The 23,806-nt window shown below is 36.8% G+C and overlaps 1 protein-coding gene across 8 annotated transcripts in view; it reads right to left on the bottom strand.

Moving 5' to 3' along the window:
* BMPR1B (bone morphogenetic protein receptor type 1B) overlaps positions 1 to 23,806 on the bottom strand; it is a 404,692-nt gene that overhangs the window by 62,769 nt on the left and 318,117 nt on the right. The window contains exons 1-2 of one of the 8 annotated variants that reach the window (XM_067035526.1): positions 5,274 to 5,393; positions 4,036 to 4,097 (exon numbers count right to left, since the gene is read on the bottom strand). The exons of 5 other annotated variants lie outside the window; for them this stretch is intronic. The gene's annotated coding sequence lies outside the window, so the exon portion shown is untranslated. Of the gene's footprint in view, positions 1 to 4,035; positions 4,098 to 5,273; positions 5,466 to 23,806 lie in introns of those variants that run through there. 2 more of the 8 variants (XM_059066541.2, XM_067035527.1) reach the window with 2 other exon arrangements.

Genomic DNA, 23,806 nt, shown 5'->3' with positions numbered 1-23,806 from the left:
TGATAATAGAAAGCAGGTCCTGTGGAAGCCAATCTAAAATTGTTTCTCATTTTTCAGAGGATCAGTAGATTTTTTTAGGGAGCAACTGAACCATAAGATCACTTCCAAACATGTTTGTGTGTGCGTGCATGTGTGTGCTCTTAATGTAATTGCAACTAAATTATATTTCTTATGATTTTCATATATGAGATAGATTTACAAATTTTCAGGCAAATTACTCAAACTTCACAAAATAATATAATGATCAGCATGAAGTAGTGTGACTTCCATTCAATTATAAAGGCTAAACAGATGGTTATTTTCCTTGAATATCTTTTTGTGGATATGTTACAGTTACATACATGTTTTCAGCTATTTTGTATGTCTGTATATAGTTATACACAAGTTTTCTATGGCATCTCTTCTTTTGTAAGTTAGGAAGTAAGGCAGAGTTATAAAGAATTTCTTTAAAGTACTCATTTGGAATCAGTGGACAATTATTAGCTGGCATCCTGGTATAAACACTATAAAATAACTCATTTTTGATGTATATACTTAATAAATCAATTATTCTTACTATTTCTATATTATTTTATATTATAGTGTACCCCTCCATATGATTTTTACAGAAAACTGAAACAAGATTTTTATAGAAATATCAAAAAACACAGGACAACAGTAAATTGCAAAAAAAAAATGCAATACTATATATAACTCTGCAAGAAATAAATTTTAGCTTCCATATTCATCCATTATATCCTAAAGTACATTTTAGTTAACATACTAGTTTTGATTGTTTTTTCTCGGTAACATTCTTATTTCAGAAATACAATAAGGGCTTCCCTGGTGGCGCAGTGGTTGAGAGTCCGCCTGCCGATGCAGGGGACGCGGGTTCGTGCCCCGGTCCGGAAGGATCCCACAGGCCGCGGAGCGGCTGGGCCCGTGAGCCATGGCCGCTGAGCCTGCGCGTCCGGAGCCTGTGCCCCGCAACGGGAGAGGCCACAGCAGTGAGAGGCCCACGTACCACAACAACAACAAAAAAAACCAAAAAAAACCCAATAAAACATTTTAAGTTTGTGATATAAAATATTGTTGTATGATATATGTCATAGTGAACAGAATATCAGTATCTACTGTCACATTAAAACACACGGAGAACGGTCTTTATGAACAGCAATAATTCAAGGAAATTAAATTTCAAATACACTATGTATTAATACTAAGAAATGGATGTGAGTCTTCAAAATTCATTTAAAGATGACATGTAACCATTTTGTGCCACAAGATCTACTAGTAACCTATTTTCCTCTCTTCATTTTATTTTTAACTTTTTAGCTCTTTAAATATCTCAAAAATTAACAAAATTTTGAGTGTCTTCTCTGTTCTACCTCATCTTCACAAGAGGGCAGGCCGGAGCAAGAAGAGAAATTGAAATTCATATCACACAAGTTTGTGCTTCAAGTATCTTGGGTAAACAGATCAGTGGAAGAAAATTTGAAAGTACTACTGAACTGTCCAGCAATGCTTTGGGAATGATCCAGTCTAACACTATCCATGTTGTTATGATAATAAATAATGTAAATCAATGTTCAGTTCCTTTCTCAACCAAAACTGGTTTAAAGAGTACACTGGTTAAAAACAAAAACCTATAATACACAGGAATAAAACTTGAATCAGAGCTTGAAAACAATATTAATTTTCAAGCTAACTTTTAGTGATCCTGAATGGTGGCTTTAAATAGATAACTAACTTTTATTTTCATCACTTAAGCCTTGAATCATTTAACTCAATTTAATAATTTAATTTACTGTCTAATAAGCATATTAAATTCAAAAGTCCTGACCTCAATTTTCATTGCCTAACCCTCTTTCATTATACTAAGACATTTTCAAACAATTTTTCTATGTTGTTTGCAACAAGAACTTAGAAAAATATATATATATATATAAACAACATGAAAAGCAATCGTTAATAAAAAGTTGAAATACATGCCTAAACTCTTTTGAAAACAAAATATAAATACAACTTAGATTCAAAAATATCAAAGCAAAATCACATGCATTACAAAGAAAGAGTAGACTTTCGATTATTAATAGTGAAGTGAACTTCACAGGAGTTTCTTTCACCTTCAAGAGTCTCAGAAGTCAGAAGAGAGGGGGACAAGGGAGGCTTGTAGGTGGTAAAAGCAACACCAGGTGTGGTCACCAAGCAGTAGACTCAGACTTGACCAGGATATAACGTAAAATGGACAAAACAGTTCAAACCCCAGCTTAGCTACTGCCATGCTCTGTTGCCCTAGCAAGTCACTTACCTCTCGAACAGAGGATGTGCAAAGTGGCAGCACACCTTGGCTCGCTATGAGAACTGGATGAGAGACTCCAAGTAAAGCACCTATCACAGATCCTTGCACATTCTAAGAGTGAATAATAGTAAACTGTTGTTTTCTGTGCTGCTGAAGCTTACTATTCATTTTTTTTTGTTTTCATTCTTCAGATTTTTCTCTTTCTCTCCCTCAATTGTTTTTGTTCCTTTTCTCTACTCCTTTATCTCCTAAATGTTTCTACTTCTCTTCCCTTTCTTCTTTCCCCATCCTCTTTCTCTCATCCTGATTCTCTCTTCCTCTTCAATTCCCCTTTCTTTTGCTTCATGTTACTTCCATTAACTTTGCCTTTCTGGGTTCATCACCGTGCACAGAAAGTCTATAAAAATATTGAGCTTTGTGGTTCACGAAACACTGACACTTTGTTCACAGCTGAATAATACATTGTTATTCATTATTCATTTATTTAGCAAATAGTCATTAAATCCATTCCATCTACATAACACAATGGCCCAGAGCACTTGAAGTACTTTCAGTAATGTAACAATCTTGCTGGTGAGACAAATCAACTGCATGTGGAAAATCAAGAACAGTATATGAAAATAATAAAATAGAAGTCATAATGCCACATATAATTGTCAAAGGTAAGTAAGTCCTAGTTAGGAGGCACAGGAGGGAAGATTACTAGGGGTGACGGTAATGAACCAACCAATTTTATGGAAAACATAAGCACCAGAGATACCGACAGTTTTTCATTTCAGTGGTTCATTGTTGACACTATTGAACAGGGTAAGAAAAACACATTAGTTTTACAATGTTAAAGATTTGCTGGATCTCTATAGAAACCAGAGCTTTTATAAGAAAATATTTTACATGTTTCTATTTGCCAGCAATTGTTTCTTTTTTTACCATACTTACACATCCACATTACCATAGCACTCAGTTTCTGTATGATAATCATGTTTTCAGCATTTTATCTCATAAAAGTTCTGCCCAGAGAGCCCAAAACATCTGGGTAAAAAGTGAAAGCTTCAATAATTCAAGTGTTTTATATTCTGGGATGCTAGATATGAGTTGAACAAATCATAAAAAGGTAAAATATTACATAAATGTGAACATATAACATATATATTCCTATTTGTTTTGTAGGTAACTAATACAGACTTATGAGCCTAAGTAAGCATCATAATTGATTATAACACGATTTTTAGTTCTTTGGACATCACATTTATACTCTTTAAAGGTAAAACAGTAGCTAGCTTTCCCACAGGTTTTAATATGCTTTCGAATTTGGAGAAACTCAACCAAAATGTTCATATAAGTTAAAAATCTTTGAAAATACTCTAAAACATGACACGATAACAAGTATCCTAATAAAAGTATCAACATAAGAAATAATAAACTTTACAAGCAAGTAACCACCATGTTTAAAGATAGTTTAACATCAAACTGAATCTACATCCATAAAATAGCATAATCACAGCTAATAGGATGATTTTAGAAGTTAAAAAAATCTCTGCATTTTAAAATACTTAATATGTCTGTTCTTTTCTTTGTTGGAAAAGAAACTGAACCACAGCCTCTTTGACAATAATGTCAAAGAATCAACCAGGACATGGCAGACTGCCAAGCCAGGAGCTGTGGTTTATTCGGTGACTTTCTATCCATGCTCTGCTTCACGGAGTTCTAAAGCTAATCAAAGCGGATGTTCAACTAGCCACCACACCAAAACTTACTCCGCAGCTTTGCAAAGCATTCCCAAGACAGCTTGAAGTGTAAAACTACTTTGAACAGACATCTATGAAAAGAAGAGAAGTGACAATGAAGCCAGACATCAGAAACCGAATCACCAGGTTCATGCTATTCTTTTTCCCCAAAGAAAAAACCTGGAAAGCATTTAGGATCTCTGTTTCTAATCCTTTCTGGATTCTCTAATTGGATAATTGTTAAAGGATACCTTAGTAAGGAGCATACTGATCTTGACAATGTAAATACGCTGCTATTACAAATGTTCAAATATTTGAGGCATAAAATATATAGAATATATACATTTAAAAACTTACAATGCACTATTATCAACTACTATCATCACCAATGAGTTTAAAGGTCTATGATGAAACAACATGGAATTATGATAACCAGCAGCAAAGTGAATTAAAACGATCTGAATATTAGAAAGCCATTATAGAGCTTTAGGAGAAAACTAAAGAATCTGAAGAAACAACCGTATAAAACCTGCAGTGCTATCTACACAGCTCTGTTTAGTTATGCCATGCTTCATAGGAAAGTTTTCTAAGATAGATACCAAAATGACATGAATTACTAAAATATATTTGCCTTAGCTTCTCTGACTGTATACTTTACCTTAAAACAATTTATAACCTTCCCGATCAAACTAAATGACTTAGAAACTGAATTTTCAAAACATTCATTTCTTCTCATGTTTAAATCATTAATTTATACTTTAAAATATTTTTGCATTTTTTAAAAACCATATTTGCAAGAAAGCAACTTTGACTTATAATCTATGAATTGAGACTTATATGTCATAGATAGCAGAAGAATTGACAATGTCAAAATCTACAAACTCTACCACAGGACATTACACAGCCACAACACTTGGTTTTAACCATGACAGTATTGGAAAATGCGTAGGGGCAAACACACATACCCACTCCAACACACAGACAACACAGAAGGTGAAATAATATATGCACCATTTGTAGTAGTTTAAAAGTAACCTAAATTATACACTGCTGGGACATTTAAGGTAAACTGCACTTTCTTGCCGTGTAATTATTGTGCACGAAAGTTCTGAACCCCTGAATTGTCCTGTTCCCAACCCTCTATGCCAAGAAAGACTAAGTTCTATCATCTCTTTTGTGTGTACCAGAATTGGCTTAACTGATCTTGCTTACATTTCTGGAGGGAAAAAACAGCCTCTGTAAGATATAAAGCTTCTCCCACTACTCACTTTTGATTTCTGTACGCTTGATAGATCGTTGCCAGGTTCGTTGGGACGAGACATGAGGAGGACACACAGAATTGCTAGGGGTGTCCACTAAAAAGCACAGCACCGTAGGCAACGCTAATCCTGCACCTGTGATGTGTTATTCACCAGTTAAGAAATGCAGTCCAGACGGTGGTTGCCTAATACAGCTCAGCTGTTTTTCTCAGTACTCCCTTTGATTATAAGCTGGCAAGAGAGATTATTCTGGTCAAGCATTGAGCTATGTTCAAGATACATGGCATATGACAGTGGAAAGGTGAAAGAGAAAGGAAACCTTAGAATCCAAAAAAAGTAAGTAAAAAGAAAAGAAAAAAAAGTCACTGACCACAGTATATTATGTAACAATTCCAGATGGTTCAAAGCTGCCTCTGATTATACAAAGGCAGAAAAATATACAACATTTAAGTATCTAGAAATCTATTTTTTGATATTATCCTTTTGACTTTTAGAATGGTAGTTCAACATGCAATTCTTTGGTTTATTTTAAAATCAGCACAACTTCACAAATTGATCAGCTACATAAACATTTAAAAATTTTTCTTTAAAGAGGTTTACCTATTCTAGATATCAAACTCTTTTTATAATGTGGGGAAAACTGAAACCAAATGATTACCATTAATTTTATCTTTTTATTAAATCAACCATATTATTGGACTTGACTCATCAAAATATGTGATATAAAATTTATATGTGAGACACAACTATCCTATTCATCATATATGGCTTAAGCCAGCATAAAAGATTTATTTTAACCAGCATAAAGTTGCTAGCAACTCAAATTGATCTAAGAAATATTTATTATACACAAAGCTGTCTACAAAGCAAGTTGGTTTCACAGAGATGAAGAAGAAACCGCCGCTATGCTCACAAACCTTAAAATCTAATGGGGGAGAGTAAATAAAAGTTCCTTTTTCTGTTATTGTTGTTCTTTTGTCATAAAAGGGCTGCTGACCATTCAACTCATATCAAAACTTTCACTCTTTTTCCTTTTACACTCTATATAAACACAAAACCATCTGTCTCCCAGGCCAGTATCCGTGCCATTTTAAATAATCTAAAACCTTACCCCAAAACCAGATACCCTTTCCTAGTAGCAGACGGTTAAAAAACAAAAACAAAAAATTCAATTATATATACCAAAAGAGCTGAAATGAAGAAAATATATCAATTTCAAAATGTACATATGTAAGGCATATATTTAAAAATGTTTAAAATTTCAAGTTATGTTTTGTTTTCAATGATTAGACACTAATTAGCTGCTAAGCAAAGCAGTATATTAAAAAAATTAGAAAAATTCCATATGATATATATTAGGAGCAAGAGGGTCAAAAGAAATTCCTATGTCCATAAAAGCATTCTCTCTCATTAGAATTTGACAAGTCTTAGAGATTTCCTTTATATTTTGACATTAGTGTTAAAGATAATACTGCCTTTAAAGTTCCAAATAACACTCTGAGGCTAACTGGAGGAGGACCAAGATGTAGGCAGCATGCCACAAAATGTTATATTAATATTTTAACGATTCCCATACTCTGCTCTGTGCATCCAAAGTAAAATAAGACAGCTGAATTGGGTCCTGGGTACGTATATGACTAGCAAAAAATAGAGTCCTGATATTTTTTTAGACAAAAAAATTTTTTTTTCTGAAATTATACTTAATTGGCCATTAAAATAGTGCTGAGATTCTGAACCACCATCCACTTTGTTTGAGTTATTGGAATAAGATTTGCCAAAGGCAAAAGTCTTGTTGACATTTGGGCAGAAACACCGAGGAAAGATCCAAATTGAGACGATGTTATTGTAATGATTGTGTTATCTTAAATCTGCGTATGGCACACGTTGGAACATTCTGGCCTGATGTTGCTCAAGCTGTCTCTCTTTCAATAAACAAATGGCTTCAGTTTTCAAAACATTCTTCAAAAGCAATCTTATTTTTTTAAATTTTTTAATTGTATAAAGCCTAGTAGACTCAGAGGCCCAGCCTTTGAAAAGCCTGATCTTACCTTTAAATTTTCCTTCTTTATAATTCTTTATTCAATTCGTATCTCCTCATTTATGCCAAAAATTATATTTTTACCCATACATTATATTCTAAGGTAAAAATATTTCCTTCCTCCTTTTTAAAATAATTATCAACACGGTATCTCATGAGAAACAACCAAAAAAAAAAGAACAACAAAAACCCTGAATCTAAGAGGCTACATGAAAAATAACTACCTCTCATAAACCCTTTCTTCATATGGTTCTTTATTTTCAACCACACCAACATAAGGCGGACATATCCCTGTGCGTTACGTTTTTTCACCCTGACATATTTTGATAAACTGGGGATATATGATTTTAAACTTCAGTATCAGAGTAAGAAGGTATGAAATATATACTTACTCGTGTTCTATATAAATGACCAGAATACTCCCAAACATTAACATTAATCTGGGAGGCAAGGACAGTGGCTACCTTACATGGTCACTTCAGTTAGCAAGTTTTCCACTTTGACAAAGAATATATGAGATCAAACCAAATATTTTACCAGAATTTAAGAGTTTGTACTTCAGCTATTAAGAAACCATTCTCTGTGTTCACCTACAAAATCGTCAGGCCTGCTGATCCTCACTAGGAAGGAAGTCTCAGAGCCTTTTTTTTTTTTTTATTTTTGCGGTACGCGGGCCTCTCAGCGCTGTGGCCTTTCCCGTTGCGGAGCACAGGCTCCGGACGCGCAGGCGCAGCGGCCACGGCTCACGGGCCCAGCCGCTCCGCGGCACGTGGGATCCTCCCGGACCGGGACACGAACCCGCGTCCCCCGCATCGGCAGGTGGACTCCCAACCACTGCGCCACCGGGGAAGCCCAGGAACTTTTGTCTTATCCTTAAGGGAAGAGCATGAGGGTCTTTTAGAATGAAGAGGCCCCACTTATGAGATATGATTAGTTAACTAGGAAAGTTATTTATTTTCTTTTCATCTTTCTCAGCAGACAAAAAAAATATTTGCTTTCATCATTAAAACCACCGTAACTATTTGGTGGTACTATGAAAATTTCCTGGTGGCTCCCCTTCTCTACTATCAAGTCTAATAGCTTGACCAGAAAAGTATCAAACTGGTGCTAATTATTAATTGGAGAGAGAATCTGGAATAAAACAAACCTCTCTAATAGCTATTTCCCCCCAAATTTTCACCCCAGTCCTTCGAATACAGCTTTTGTGCATGCTGAAATCATGGTAAAGGACACATTTCTCTTCCCATTTCATACCAATGAGGGGAAAACAAGCCTCGTCCGACAGGCATCATCCCAAATAACCCCCCCACCCCCAAGTGTGCAGGGCTCTTTCCTTTGTAGAGTTCAGTGTCTCCTCACTAGCAAGAAAGTATAAGCAGAGAGATCATTAGTTATGACATGTAGACGTTAGCAGATAATGTTGACTCACTTCGGGGACTATTAAACTATAAACAGTGTGCTGAAAGCCATTTATCTGCACTTTAGGATAAACAGCAGAACCTACTCAATTAAACGGATTGCAAAGAATAAGCTGCTGATGCCAAACCACGTGAAGCTTAATTTTGAAAAGAAAAACCTGTGAGTAAAAATCCACCTAGGATTCCAGGGATTCTGGCACATAAAATCCTTAAACACTTTATTTTATAATATAATATATAAAACACAGAACATATATTTTTAAAAGGCCAACTGATTCAGTTACCAAAGTTATTGCAGACTAGCTCGAGTTCAAAGTACATTTATTGATACTTGATACATATTTTCTCTTAAGTGGCAGCTTTAATAGTAACACTGATGCTGAGTAAATGTATGTTATCAAGGAAAGCTTTACCGGTCACTATGTAAAAAGTAAAGTTGACTGGGGTCAGTTTTCTTCATCAGCACTATTCCTATTCACAAACAATTTAACTGTTTTGAGAATTCCTAAATGACTCCTTCCAAGAAAAAGAAATACAACCCGAGTGCAACTGTATCATAAATGACTGATATTTATGTTTATTATGTAAATATATATTCATATTTCCATCTCTAGCATGTTAAAATGCTGCAAGAAAAATACTAATCTATCATGCAACCTCAGAGGTTTTATTCCACAGTTTATTAGAAGGATATGAGATAAACAAGGCCCTTCCTTCTAGTACCATATACAGGTAAAACGTAATACATTTAGAATTTATTTTTCCTACTTGTCAGAAAATAAATCAAAATCTGCTCTTTTTCACACTTCCAGATGTCAGAAGCTTTTCAAAACAATTTTGATGTCAGAGAAGAGAACACACAGGTGTGTTTTATGTCAACTACTGAAAGCAACTGAAGGTTAGCCTGGAATCCGATCACTCTACTGACACATTCTTGCAAGCATTACGAACGCTCCCTGAAGGAACATTACACTAATGCTGACTAATTTTAAAAAACAGCCCGAATCTCATTGGACCTATTCCCTAGCAGTATTGTTCAAAAGCATCTCCGCTAGTAACACCACGCTCATTGCCACCTCTTAGCAAACCTTTAATGCTTTCTTCAATATCATCTTTACCGTTCTTCTTCATTGACAATACAACAGGTTGAACAACAATAAAATGTTCGATACCAACATGCATAAGTTTTTGTCACATCATGAAAACTATGACAACCCACAAAAAAATCAAGTGTTAGGATGTCAGTAACAAATGCTTAAGAGAAACTGGTTCACATTAATGGCCACTTGGTCTTGAGGAAACCAAGCCTAAGACAGAAAGATGGCAGCAGTATTTCAATTCTGAAATTACCAGTGCTTATGCTAAAACACTGTACTTAGTTACAAAACCTATATGTATTTTTTTCAAAACCTGTATTAAACACAAACAGCAACTTAAATGTGACATGATCTTAATTTTTAAAAAACAGGGACTGGAAGGAAATTCTTGCCATTAAATGATCAGGCTCCCGGTCGAGATCAGAAAAACGCTGCCTACCAGCAAAATGACCTAATAATCATAGATTTCTGATGTTTATTAAGACCTAGAAGTAAACACATCAATTCAGACTTTAAAAAATCATTTCAATCATATAAACATTCATTCAAAAGATTTAGTATTTATATAACCCTTCCTTTGCTCACACACACGCGCACACACACACACACACGTCCCACAAGTATGTCCACAACGAGGACCCGCAGGTAACAAATCATTACTGCAAACTTGTCTCTTCTTGCCAAATGTTCTTAGTATTTTCCAAACCTCCAAAAATGTCTCACTACTGAACACCACCACCCCCAGGTAATAATAAAAAACGGAAACTTTGAAAGCATTTTTTCTTTTTCTTCTTCTTTTTCTCAGTCCATCACCCAGTGCCTGAATGCTCGTGTCAGAACACGAGCTGATGCTCAGAGCAGGATATCCAGGGCACTCTCACTCCTGCAGCTATACTGGCAGCGGCTCATAAATGTGCTTTTATATTTCATATCTACACAAGTCAAGTTTCTCAGCTTTACTTTTCTTCTCAGTAGCAGCAAACCCCGAGCTCTTCATTACTAACATTCTACAACGCATGGGGAAAGCAAGGGCAGGAGCTCTCTATTTAATAGAGTACATGTGCAGAATAGGACTTTTTTTTTTTTTTTTTTTTAAATCTGAGACTCTTTTCTGCCTTCCTTCCTCATTTCTTATCTCCCAACCCCCAATGGCTTCTCCAAAACTTCAACATTCTTGAAGATCCAGATGTCTCCTTTCTTCCCTCCCAATCCCACTGAGAAGTCCGGAAACACCAGGTGCGAAATGTCTCTGTTTGCTCCCCTCCACGCAGTACACACCTCCTAACTGGGAGCTTTCATCCTTGCTTGCCCTCTCAGGGGAACTACCCTGTCACTTGTCTGCTGGACCCCATCTCTTCTCACACACCCAGATGCACAGCCGAGACCACAGTTTCTCACAGAGGATGGTTTGCTTTCATAACGTTCCTTCCTAGGTTATGCACAAAGAGCAGTTTTCCCAGGTTAGATCAGCCCAGCTAAAGGAGGATTTTAGGACAAAGAGAAAATGAGTGTATTGGGAAGAAATGGCAAAGGAGCCCTGAAAGGAAAACTTGAGATGTTTATGCTTGTGCCATTATATCAAAATATAGTAACTTATACACAAAACAGGTAACCAAGCACCATTTCTTACCATAGACCAAGTCACATGTGTAACAGGATAATTAGATTCCAAACAGGTGTAGGAATCATGACTTCTAGCCCTAGCCATGCTACCGACTTGGAAATCTCCAGAATGTCCAGAATGCTTTGATTGGGAAACCAGCAGGGTGATGATCTAGCGAATAAGGCATAGGCAGTGAACACAGGTTCTCAGGATACGTTTTGGAAGGGATACCAATGAATGAATTAGATCACTAGAAAAGACTCAGCCAAACATACCTATATAGATTAGAAACTCAGTGTGGAGGAAATGACCCTGAGTCAACACCGTAACATAGCAGTGCCACACGGTGACTGCTTTGCCCCTGACCACACTCCCAGGGACAGTGGGTGTTTCTAAAGAAGAGAATCTGTGCAGAAAGAAGTGATGGCTGCCCTGGTAGCCCAAATTTTCCAAAACACTACAACTTGTTCTAACTACTTCCAACTCTACTCTTACCCAATAGACAATTTGGAAAAAGGACATCTAACACCCCACTGCCTAAGATCATAACTAGTGATGGACAGGAGGGATAAAAATCAACCCAAGCTTGTCTAGCTACAAGCATAGAAAATCATTCATAAGTACATATATATCTTAGATATGCATGTATCTATGGATATCCCTGACTTCACCTGCCTAATTTCAGGCAGATTTTTAAGGCTGATGTTGTATTTACCTATTTAGGGAATAGTACATACATATTAAATTATGTATGCTCATGGGTTTGCATTAATGAGGTTTACTAAAAAAGGAATTTGAATAGACTGAAAGGGGAGACTGTATTATATTAGAGAAAGGGGGAAAAAAATGACAGGACGAACAGCCAAAAATGAACAGCAGTTGGGAATTTCCAAAATTAAACTAACATATAGAGTAACCTGGAAATAACTTTCATTTCCCTGGAGCTGCTTATTTACACAATCTATGTTGAAATAAAGGCTGAATTTTACTCTGATACAACGTATTAACTCAACTGATTAAGTTCATGTTTTTAGTTCTATGCAGTAATAGTCAAAGGGGAAAAAATTACGAAGAAACAAAAAAAGAATAAGCAAGATAGTGTGGTGGAACCAAGGCTTAATCCCATCGTCCATAAGGTTATCAGTGGGCTGTGGGTGAAGAGAGACAGCACCATCATGTCTACTAGAGAACTATGCCCTCCTCTCTAGAAGTGACCCGAAGAGTGTCATCCAGGAATTTTCTCAGCCTGCTCTGAGGACAGGGTGTCTGATCCTCTCACACGCACTTTCCTCTTCCAAACACTGCTACTCCCTTTTGTCTTTTTATTACAGGATTACAGCTCCCCAAACACCCCCTTCTTAAATGACTTCAGCTAAATTTCCAACAAGTACCGAATTCCTAAGGTTTGAAAAAAATCAAAGTGATGATAAAAATAAAAAATAAAATAAAATCAGCCAGTAGTCACAGAAGGTTACGTCTATTTCTCACAATATTTTTGTCCTCTTTCTCATTTGTTTTTGTGTGCTTTTGCTTTCATCGGCATCTGTTGGGACCGGTAAGTATACTTCTTGCCAAAGATAATGGAGTCCTTTTAGTCTGGCCAAGCAAAGAAAAATGGGAGGCAAAGCAGGGATGAGAACAGTTATGTTAAAAACGTTGCCAAGTTCAAAGCAATTCAGGGGTCACAACAGTTATGTCTGTGTGCCCTGAATTACCTTACCAGTAAAAGGAGACGGTAGGAAAATATGTTCTCTAACCGCCCTTCTACTTCAGATACATTACGGTTCTACATAACTTCCACTTTGCTGATACACATTCTTTTTTTGTATCTATAGCCTAAAAAGAGGGTACTGAATACTGTATCAATAAAATGTAAGAATCCCAGTTGTTGTTTATTAGTTGTGTGACCTTAAGCCAGTTCTTAATTCTTTTTTTATCTGAAACACTTCATAGTAACAATACGTCCATTTCAAGGAGTCATCAAGGAACAAGAGGACATCATTTATCTATCTGCAATTATGTGTTTATAAATCTCATATAATGTAATCCTGAAAATACTCATTTTATACCTGAGTGGACTAGGGCTGGGAGAGGTTATTTTCCTGAGAGCAAACAAGTGAGCAGTGGGTTAGGGTGGGAGGCAAGCTCTGGTCTCTGTGACTTTTAAAAGCAATGATTCCCTAGTAGGTCTGCATTCTCCAGACCTCCTAGAGCATGGACTTGAGGATGTGGGGAGGGGGAAGGGTAAGCTGGGACGAAGTGAGAGAGTGGCATGGACATATAGACACTACCAAATGTAAAATAGCTAGCTAGTGGGAAGCAGCCGCATAGCACAGGGAGATCAGCTCGGTGCTCTGTGACCACCTAGAGGGGTGGGATAGGGAGGGTGGGAGGGAGATGCAAGAGGGAGGAGCTATGGGGATGTACACGTATACGTATAGCTGATTCACTTTGTTATACAGCAGAAACTAACACACCATTGTAAAGCAATTATACTCCAATAAAGATATTTTTTAAATAAATAAATAAAAGCAACGATTCCTCTAGCTAGCAGTTCACAAAGGTTTTGTTCTCAAGCTCCTTTTTCATTATTAAAAATTATTAAGGGCACCAAATTTTTTAGTTATGTGGATTACAGCTATCAATATTTACTATATTAGGAATTAAAACTGAACAGTTGTTAAATATGTATAATTCATTGACAAATACTAATGAACCCATTTTAGCATGTTTTCAAAAAAAATAATGAAAAAAGTGGTACTGTTTTACATTTTTGCAAATCTCTTTAAGGCCTAACTTAATAGAAGAAATTGGGTATCTGCCTCTGAATTAAATCTACTACAATATATTGTGTTTGACATATATGAAAAATATAGGGTCATACATTATGCAGTTGGAAAAGGAGCTATATTTTAGTAGATGTTTTTCATAATAGTGGTTATTTGATACTACACAAACACTGGAGAAGTAGAAGTCTCTTCAAAGTTAGATGCAATGTCGAATGTGAAACCCTATCAATGAAATTTTCATATTCCGATCAATTAAAATCTACTGTCTATCATGTACTTTGAGTGGATTTTTACACAGGCATGAATATGAAACAATGGGCACGGATTATTTGGGGAAAAAAATCTTGGTTCACTCAGTTATGCAGATCAATCCTGTGGATACAAGCTTTCCAAAATACTAATTTTTTTTTTTTTTTTTTTTTTTTGTGGTACGCGGGCCTCTCACTGCTGTGGCCTCTCCCGTTGCGGAGCACAGGCTCCGGGCGCACAGGCTCAGAGGCCATGGCTCACGGGCCCAGCCGCTCCGCGGCACGTGGGATCTTCCCGGACCGGGGCACGAACCTGTGTCCCCTGCATCTGCATGCAGATTCTCAACCACTGCGCCACCAGGGAAGCCCTAAAATCCTAATTTTTGTTTGCAAGTTTGAATTTGATCATTAGCAATAAATACTGTCAGTTGTTTTCCCTGAAGTGACAGGCTCACTTCGTTCATTTCTGAGAATATGTCTGCAAATGCCCATATGCCTGAACAACCACGGTCTGTCAGTCATTCTTTCTAGTAAAAATTGCCTTTCATGAAAAGTCTCACGGTAACCATCAATCTTCAGTATGCAGAAGAATTTCATTCTGTATACTTAACATTTTGTCACAGAGAATATGAAAAAGAAATTTACTCAGGTTGGAATTTAATAAACTTAATAATTTTTACAGTTTCATTCATGATATTATTAAATGAAGGCAGCTTTTTGTTTGGTGTCGGGTAGGTGGGTGTTTGGTTAGCTGGCTGGGTGTGTGGTCAGTTGGCTTGTTTGATGGTTGGTTTTTTAGTGTGACGGCAGGGGAGAAAACAAGCATAGTTTGGTACCCTGTCTTGATTTGCGCTCGGGCGCTACCAACAGTTCTAACCACTATTTCTCTTTTGAACCATACGTGCAAATGTTAATAATACATCATATGATTATGCTTGTGAATCATATTTCTAGAACTGCCACACTAGATGACCAACTACTGGTCACTAGAGATATAAAATTTATGTATATTTTAAGATACGCTAAGAAATTTTAACAGTAGTGGAAGAGAAGGGAATGAGTATAAGAGATAATTTTAGAAAGGGAAAATGATTAAAATGTATGTATTATTGAACCCTTTGGGGATATAAGGAGAGATTTTCAGTTAGAAACACTAGATTGCTCACAAAAGTATTATGTGCGCCAAATACATATGAAAGCAATTATTAATGTAAATTTATGTTTTAATGCTTTCAATTGGTCTTTAAATGACCCAATTAAAGTACCAAACCTCAATTAAGCAAGCACCACTCACTTAGACGCTGCCAGTTATGAAATGTTGATAAACACTTGAGAAAAGAAGAAATGATTCATTAATGTGAAAGTAAAACAGGTACACAAAGTTCACATTCTCAGAAAAGTAATTAAAAAGAGAAAGAATTTGCTAAATATGGTACTAATTAGTCCTGGTTGGGTTTTGTTTGCTTTGCTTTGAATTTTGGTTGTAAACTATCATAGGCAGTATTTTCTGTTTCTTCTGCACGGTTGTGTTTTTTTGTTTTTTCCTTTTTCACATTGAACACTGCAAGGTTGATCATAATGAGACAAGCTCTTCTCTCACTTTAACTATGTTTATGTCTTGACTTGAACATAGTTTAAGTCTCTTGATTTCCAAACACAGGGCGGTTTTTCCTTCATGCTACAGAAAACAGCCAATTCTGAATTAAGAAAAGTCGGATTTTATATCATCCAAGGGCTGTAAACCAGGGATACACTGAGATCTTTTTTCCCACCAAAAATATTACATGGGGAAGCGCAGAGTATCTTTCTCACGTGAGGTCTTAAATGTGCTATTATTTCACACTCAGGTGAAATATGTAGAATATTTAGAGTATAAACTGCATGAGATTAAGAGTTACATCTCTTTAGTTGACCACGACAAACCTCCACATCTAGGATAGTGTCTGGCACTTGGCAGACATACATAAATTGTTGATTTGGTACGTGGAACAACTTCCCTATTATGAAGGTTTCAAGGATCATCTAATGTGAGAGAAGGTACAAACAATGTTATCTCACATATATCTATGATGTATGATGTTATTTCAGAAACGGGAGTGTGTGTCTGTGTTCTACTATGATTGCTATTTGGTAAAATCTCCACTTTTTAAAATTGAAAATAAAATGCAAAAACGCAGCTAGATTTTTCTGACACTCCTTCTGTCCCCTATACATATAATTTTCAAACTCAAGAAAGATAGACTTTGACCCCACTTTGACAGAGCCGGTTCAGTTAAATTATGTTTTAGGTTACTAAGGACTGAAACATTGGAACATGGGTGTAAAAAGGAAGGTTCTGAACATTGTCTCTAATGCCAATGTAACCTGGACAGCATTCACAGAAGGGAGCACAGGGCTAGAGACCATGACCTGCTTGGCCAATTAGCTGTATGCCTTTGGAAAAACCCATTCATTTCTCTAGACTTCCATTTCTCCATTTTGGAAATAAGAATAATCATGTCTACTTGTCTCATGGTCATTGCTAAGATTAAATGAAGTACTATATAAAGAACTTAACATAGACCCTGTGATAGAGATAGAGTTAATGCCCAATAAATGTTAGTTCCCTTCATCTTTCAGAAATCTATGGATTAAAACTTGATTGTAAAGACTGTGAGGTGTGTAACAGACAGAAGGATACATCTTTCACTCCAGCTACATAAGTGACTACCAGAATCCAAAACCAATGTAATATAGAGCAGTCAAATGTATTAAAGACCTAAATGTAAGACCGCATACTGTAAACCTCTTAGAGGAAAACATAGGCAAAACACTCTGACATAAATTCATGGCAATAACTTTTAGAATCCGTTTCTTAAAGGAAATCAAAGCAAAAATAAACAAATGGGACTTAATTAAACTTAAAAGCTTCTGCACAGCAAAGGAAACCATTGACAATACGAAAAGACAACTTACTGAATGGGAGAAAATATTTCCAAATGATATGACCGATAATTAATATCCAACATATTTAAACAACTCATACAACTCAACATCAAAAAAAAAATTCAATTAAAAAATGGGCAGAAGAATTGAATAGACATTTTTCCAAAGACTAAATGCAGACGGCCAACAGGTGAAAAGATGCTCAGCAGGGAAATGCAAATCAAAACCACAATGAGGTATCACCTCACACCTGTCAGAATGGCTGTCAAAAAGAACACAAATAATAAATGTTAGCTAAGCTACGGAAGAAAGGGAACCCTTGTACACCATCTGTGGGAAAGTAAATGGGTGCAGTCACTGTGGAAAACAGTATGGAGGTTTCTCAAAAAACTAAAAATAGAACCATCACATGACCCAGCATTTCCACTCCTGGGTATATATCCAAAAAACAAAAACAAAAACACTAATTTGAAAAGATACATTCACCCTAATGTTCACAGCAGCACTATTTACAATTGCCAAGATATGGAAGCAACCTAAGTGTCCATCAATAGATGAATGGATAAAGAAGATGTGCTATACATACAATGGAATACTACTCAACCATAAAAAAGAACAGAATTTTGCCATGTGGAGCAACATGGATGGACTTGGAGGGCATTACGCTAAGGGAAATAAGTCACACAGAGAAAGACAAACACTATATGATATCAACACTATGTGATATCACTTACATGTGGAATCTAAAAACAGAACTAGTGAATATAACAAAAAAGAAGCAGACTCACAGATACAGAGAACAAACCAATGGTTACCAGTGGGGAGGGGAGGGAGGGGCAATATAGGGGTGGGGGAGTGAGAGGTACAAATTACTGGGTATAAAACAGGCTCAAGGAGGTACAACACAGTGAATATAGCCAATATTTTGTAATAACTGTAAATGGAAAGTAATCTTTAAAAATGTATAAAAAAGAAAAAAAATGACAAGGAAAAAAATGTACACACGTATCTGTTTTCTATGATTTATCACTGGTATTCCCTACTTACTGGAACTAATTCATATTTCCAGTTTTCATTCAATTTTAATTTGTTTTTTAAACTGATGTCACTATTTGGAAGAAAACATGTGGGATTTCCATTATCATGGCTCCTGCTAGTGGTGATAAATAAATGTGGCATTGTTCAAAGAAACAAAGCTACAGAATATTATGCATCCCATGAAGTATACCAATATTACTTACTCATATTTAGAGTTGTTTATTATGTCCTATGAACTTTGCCTTCAGAGCACTCTACATAAGTGTATCTTAAAAATAGCATGCCCTTTAGATAGCTAGTGGGAAGCTGCCGCATAGCATAGGGAGTTCACCTCTGTGCTTTGTGACCACCTAGAGGGGTGGGATAGGGAGGGTAGGAGGGAGGGTGACACAAGAGGGAAGAGATATGGGAACATAAGTATACGTATAACTGATTCACTTTGTTGTAAAGGAGAAACTAACACACTATTGTAAAACAGTTATACTCCAATAAAGATGTTAAAAAAAAATAGCATGCCTTGTATGCCATATTCAATTCACTGTAAAGTTGTTACCAACGGCTATATAGCATTAGCTACTACTTTTTAGCAATATTTTATGTCTTCAGGGCATCTTATACTTTGCAAGCTACATGAACATATATGTGTGTGTTAAACAGATTCAGAAATTATACATACACGCATTCTATAACATCCACATAAAGTGGTAATGAAATTTTTAAACTGGCCTGCATTTATCATGTACCTCAGCTCTTTTACTGATATATATAATCATATACAGCCCGTTATATAACTTCACCAGATTCTAATGTCCTATGTTTTTAACAAGAAGACAATTGAGAATATAGAGGTAACATGGCCACTCATTTTAAAAAGTATGAAGACAATCTAAAAATAACATATAGAAAGTGACTTGTCAATTAACCCTTTCCCGTATACAAAGGCTATCACAATGTGGTCTGCACGCTTCAGGGAAGTAAATAACAATTGCTGAAACGATCCACAAATGAAATAAAGAAAACTATGGAGTACTTACTACAGGCGAGACACTGTTCTAAGAGCTTTCACACATTTTCATATAATTCTTACCACAGCCAGCAAGGAAGGTACAATTATTCCCATTTTTATAAATGACTGAGGCTCAGGTATAAGGTCTTAAGACTGAGCTGAGATTTTCGCTACTCCATATAACTGCTTTAATTAAATCTCTGATCTTTCTCCCACATCTGTGATCCTTTATTTTCACTGGTGCCTTCGAAAAATAACAACACACATGCACACACTTGCAAAACCAAAAAAGCTGAAGCAAAATAAACAAAAAGTTCTAATTCTAAAGTTCTTAGGAAGGCATTCAAGGTACTTCATCCATTGACCCGAGCTACCTTTCCAGCGTCATCTCCTATCACGGTCTGCCCCGGGGCCATGCTTACCATACGCAACATGCTTTTTTCATAGGCCCGTGCCTTTGCTCATAATATTCTTTCAGCCTATAGCAGCCTCCATTTCTACCATCTATGTTACATTTCTCAATCAGAAATATATGCATCTTTTTTGATTTCTCATGAAACTTTGCCATGTTATTATACATTTTACTCTACCTTGAAGAACAGTTAGTTGCACACATATTCCGGCCTATCAACTATCACCTCCTGATTGCAAGTAGTACAGTTTTTTTTTTTTTAACCTGTGAGCCACCCAATTGATTATTAATTTGAATAATTAGCTGGGTGACCTCAGACAATTTACTTAGCCCCCACGAACCTCAATTTCCTCATCTGTAAAAGGAGGACGACGGTATTTATCCATTCATATGTATAAAATATTTAGAGCAGTACCTTAAGGAGTTTTCCCCGCATAAGTGTGAACAATTTGTATACTATTAATAGCTGAAATTTGTGACCAAAGAAATTCATTGTTTGATGTTAACTAGCTCACATCCTCCTACAACTCTGATTTTAGCATTTGTAAATTTTTGAAGGAAAGACATTTAAGTTTTTAAGTATAAAAACATTGTTTTACAAAACAAGATTGTAGGGCTTCCCTGATGGCGCAGTGGTTGAGAGTCCGCCTGCCGATGCAGGGGACGCGGGTTCGTGCCCCGGTCCGGGAGGATCCCACGCGCCGCGGAGCGGCTGGACCCGTGAGCCATGGCCGCTGAGCCTGCGCGTCCGGAGCCTGCGCTCCGCAACGGGAGAGGCCACAACAGTGAGAGGCCCGCGTACCGCAAAAACAAAAACAAGATTGTATAACTTTTCTACGTAGGTTTACAAGGGCAACTATATACACATTATCATAATGGATTCCTGCAGAGCACAAAATAAGCTCATCTCTCCAAGCAAAGTTCCAGTTCATCCTGAAATTTTACTACACATACAGTGAAATGAAGGTTATAAACACCGACGTAGGACTCTTGGGAAGAGACGAGATTATTCACGGGACTTTACCATTTCTCCATACAATTTGGGATCTGTTTTTCTGCAGGCTTCCTGAACGTTCCGCCAATCATACAAAAAAATTAAGCCTGTTTTACAGTTACAGGACAGTCACAGTTCAACATCTGGGTCTCCTCTTCTTTCTCTCTTTGCATGAGACAACTTTACAACTTTGATCCTTTAGCTCTTGGCATCTACCTCAGGGTTGTAATAGTGACTTTGTGGGAGAAGGAAGCTGTAGACCACACTGAGCTGGGAGACAGCAGCCTCAGTATAGCATGCACCAAGACGCACATTGGGCGGTAGTAACGTACTGAGTGCCTATCTGGAAAGAGCAAAAATATTTAGTGTGTTCTTTCGAGAGTTTCCACTCCCGAATGAGGACTGGATGGCTAAGGACTATAAAGGCAAACTTAACAACAACCGAATCTGGCAGTTTCACTTCTCAAACATCATAAATATAGCAATCACTTTTCCAATAGAAAATAATTATTACAAGTGAAAGTCTACTCAGTTAGTGCAAAACAGACCCAGCATCTTGCATAGACCTTCTCATAGACTAAGAAGAACGGATGGTGAAAGCAGTAAAAATTCCAATGGAAACTATGACTAATGATTATTCAATTTATGAGGCTTGTCTTAAAGATAAGGTCTGAGTTAAATAACAGCAACTCAGCACTTTACAAATTTAATCTTATGACCTATAGTGGTAAAGCAGGATGGTAGATTACTTACAAATAAATGAGATGTTCTTTAGAGGAATACATTTATCAACAGGATACAAATTTTTGGTTTCCAGGTCAGTGCTACCTTCTGCAAATGTTAAGTCTTGTACTGAGAGAGGAATATGTGGATGGATGCTTTGAGTACTTTTCTACTCATCCCAACACATACTTCTGTTTCAAATTTAAAATAATGATGAGTAGGCATGTAACCTTCTGGGCCATTACCTGATTTCATGTCCAAGTATTTCTTTATTTCCGTTACCAAACAACAATGATTTACATGAAATAACAGCAAAAATGGTACAATTGCTCTCATTTCAAAATACCTTGTAAACTCTGGCAATTTCTCATTCATGAAAGACTGAGCTTTTGAAAGCGACTGAATATATATTTATGCATCCCTATATTCCGTGCGACATACTTGGACCAAGAGACAGCTGCAGTCACAAGTAGCTGTAAGTGGCAGGGCACAGAGGTCTGGGGCCCTGGGGAGAAAGAATGGAGAGAAACTGAAATGAAAAAGGAAGCTAAAAGGCTACCCGTAAGAACTGAGGATTCGCGGACTGTTCCTCTGCACCACCTCAGCCAGGGGCAAACAAAGATCTTTCCAAATGGAAAGGAAAGATTTCTCAAAACAGAAAAGCAATGTGCCGGGCCCCACTCTCCGTGTTTTTCATGCAGTAACTCAGTTGCTTCTTCCAACCAACTTATGAGTTCTCGAGTGTTATTTCCCCCATATTACAATACAGAAACGGAGGCACTGAGAACTTGCTCAAGGTCATAGAACAAGACGGAGTTGAAACTGAGATTTAAGCAATAAGTCTGACTCCAAACAACACCCGATCTCCTTCCCATTCAAGTATGCCATATAAAAGCAGGATTTCCTAGTATCTACAGAAAAAAGCACTCACAGAGACAACAGTCAATGCAAAGTTAAAGTCACCATGTAATAATCAAAGACATCTACTATATTTAAACGGCTGCCTGGAATCATTTTTAGAAGACTCTTAGTTCACTTGCAGAGTGTTTCTGAGGCACAAGGAAGGAGAAAGATGTGAGTTAGTTTCTACTTGCCACCGCTTTCTGCTGGGGCTTCCAAGTGTTTTGAATCTCTTTTCTTTTGAAGTGAATTTTAATGAGCCCTTAATTGTCAAAGGACTTCATAAATATTCATTAACCATTAAGAGAGGCTGGGTTTCCTTTCCCTAAAAGCTGAAAGAGAAAACAGTTATTAAGACTCCAAAGGAGAGCAGGCATGATGAAAGTCTAAGTGGAATGTAAAGCTTCAGTATTGTATTAGATGTTTATCCAAATGGTTCGTATCATTAGAACACTTAAGAAAATTCTTAATGCGGAGGTACTTTTCTTTTTGCCTTTCTGAGAAGTCCTCCACAGTACCACCTCTGTTGGAGCTATTGTCATTTTTATCACTCATCCAATTCTAAACGATCCAAAACATTTCACTAACTCTTTCTGATGCCTTCTGCACCACTGAACAGTGAAATGGTTATGATGTTGAGAGGAAGTGATTTTGATCTAAATCAACAGGGCAGGCCCAGCTACTATGAAAGTGCCACAAACCTTTTTCATAAAAAAAAAAAAAAAAAAAAAAAAAAAAGTTTTCACACTGGATTTGAGTCTTCGAAGAAAGCATTCCCAAAGTATTGCGTTTTACATCTATCCTACACAGCTGTCAGGGAATATTATCATACAGATTGACTCCTCCTGACCAAGCCGTAGCCTCAAATATTTCCTTGTTGCCCAAAGGTGGGAGATGTTCACAAGATATCATGGCTATGCTGGTGTTCCCAAGGTCAGCCTGGGAAATGCAAACCTCCTGGCAAGTCAAACATTAACTCCATGGGAACAAATCTCGCTGAATTCAAATAACAAGTCAAAGATTTCATCCAAAGCTAAGGTGCTCTCACCGACTACAAGATGATCACAGCTCAGAAAGAGTGATTTTCGTTTTGCTTCTTATAAATTTCCTTGGCAGTATCTTTCCCATCTCTATCTGCTGTTGGCTCAGAGATTTGTACATAGTAATCTCTTCCAACAGTGTTGCCCCTTGAGAAATCACACTGTTAAATAAATGTCTAGATTGAAGACCAGTTCAAGATGCTCAATCCTCCTCTACTAAATAAGGTAATAAAAATCACCAGAGGTATGAGAGCTATTGGCAAAAATCTAAGCTTCAAAATACATGAAAACTATGTTGGTGGAGAACACAA

Source organism: Kogia breviceps, chromosome 6, assembly GCF_026419965.1.
Source record: "Kogia breviceps isolate mKogBre1 chromosome 6, mKogBre1 haplotype 1, whole genome shotgun sequence".
NCBI lineage: Eukaryota > Metazoa > Chordata > Mammalia > Artiodactyla > Physeteridae > Kogia > Kogia breviceps.
This window is presented reverse-complemented; position numbering and strand designations above follow the sequence as displayed.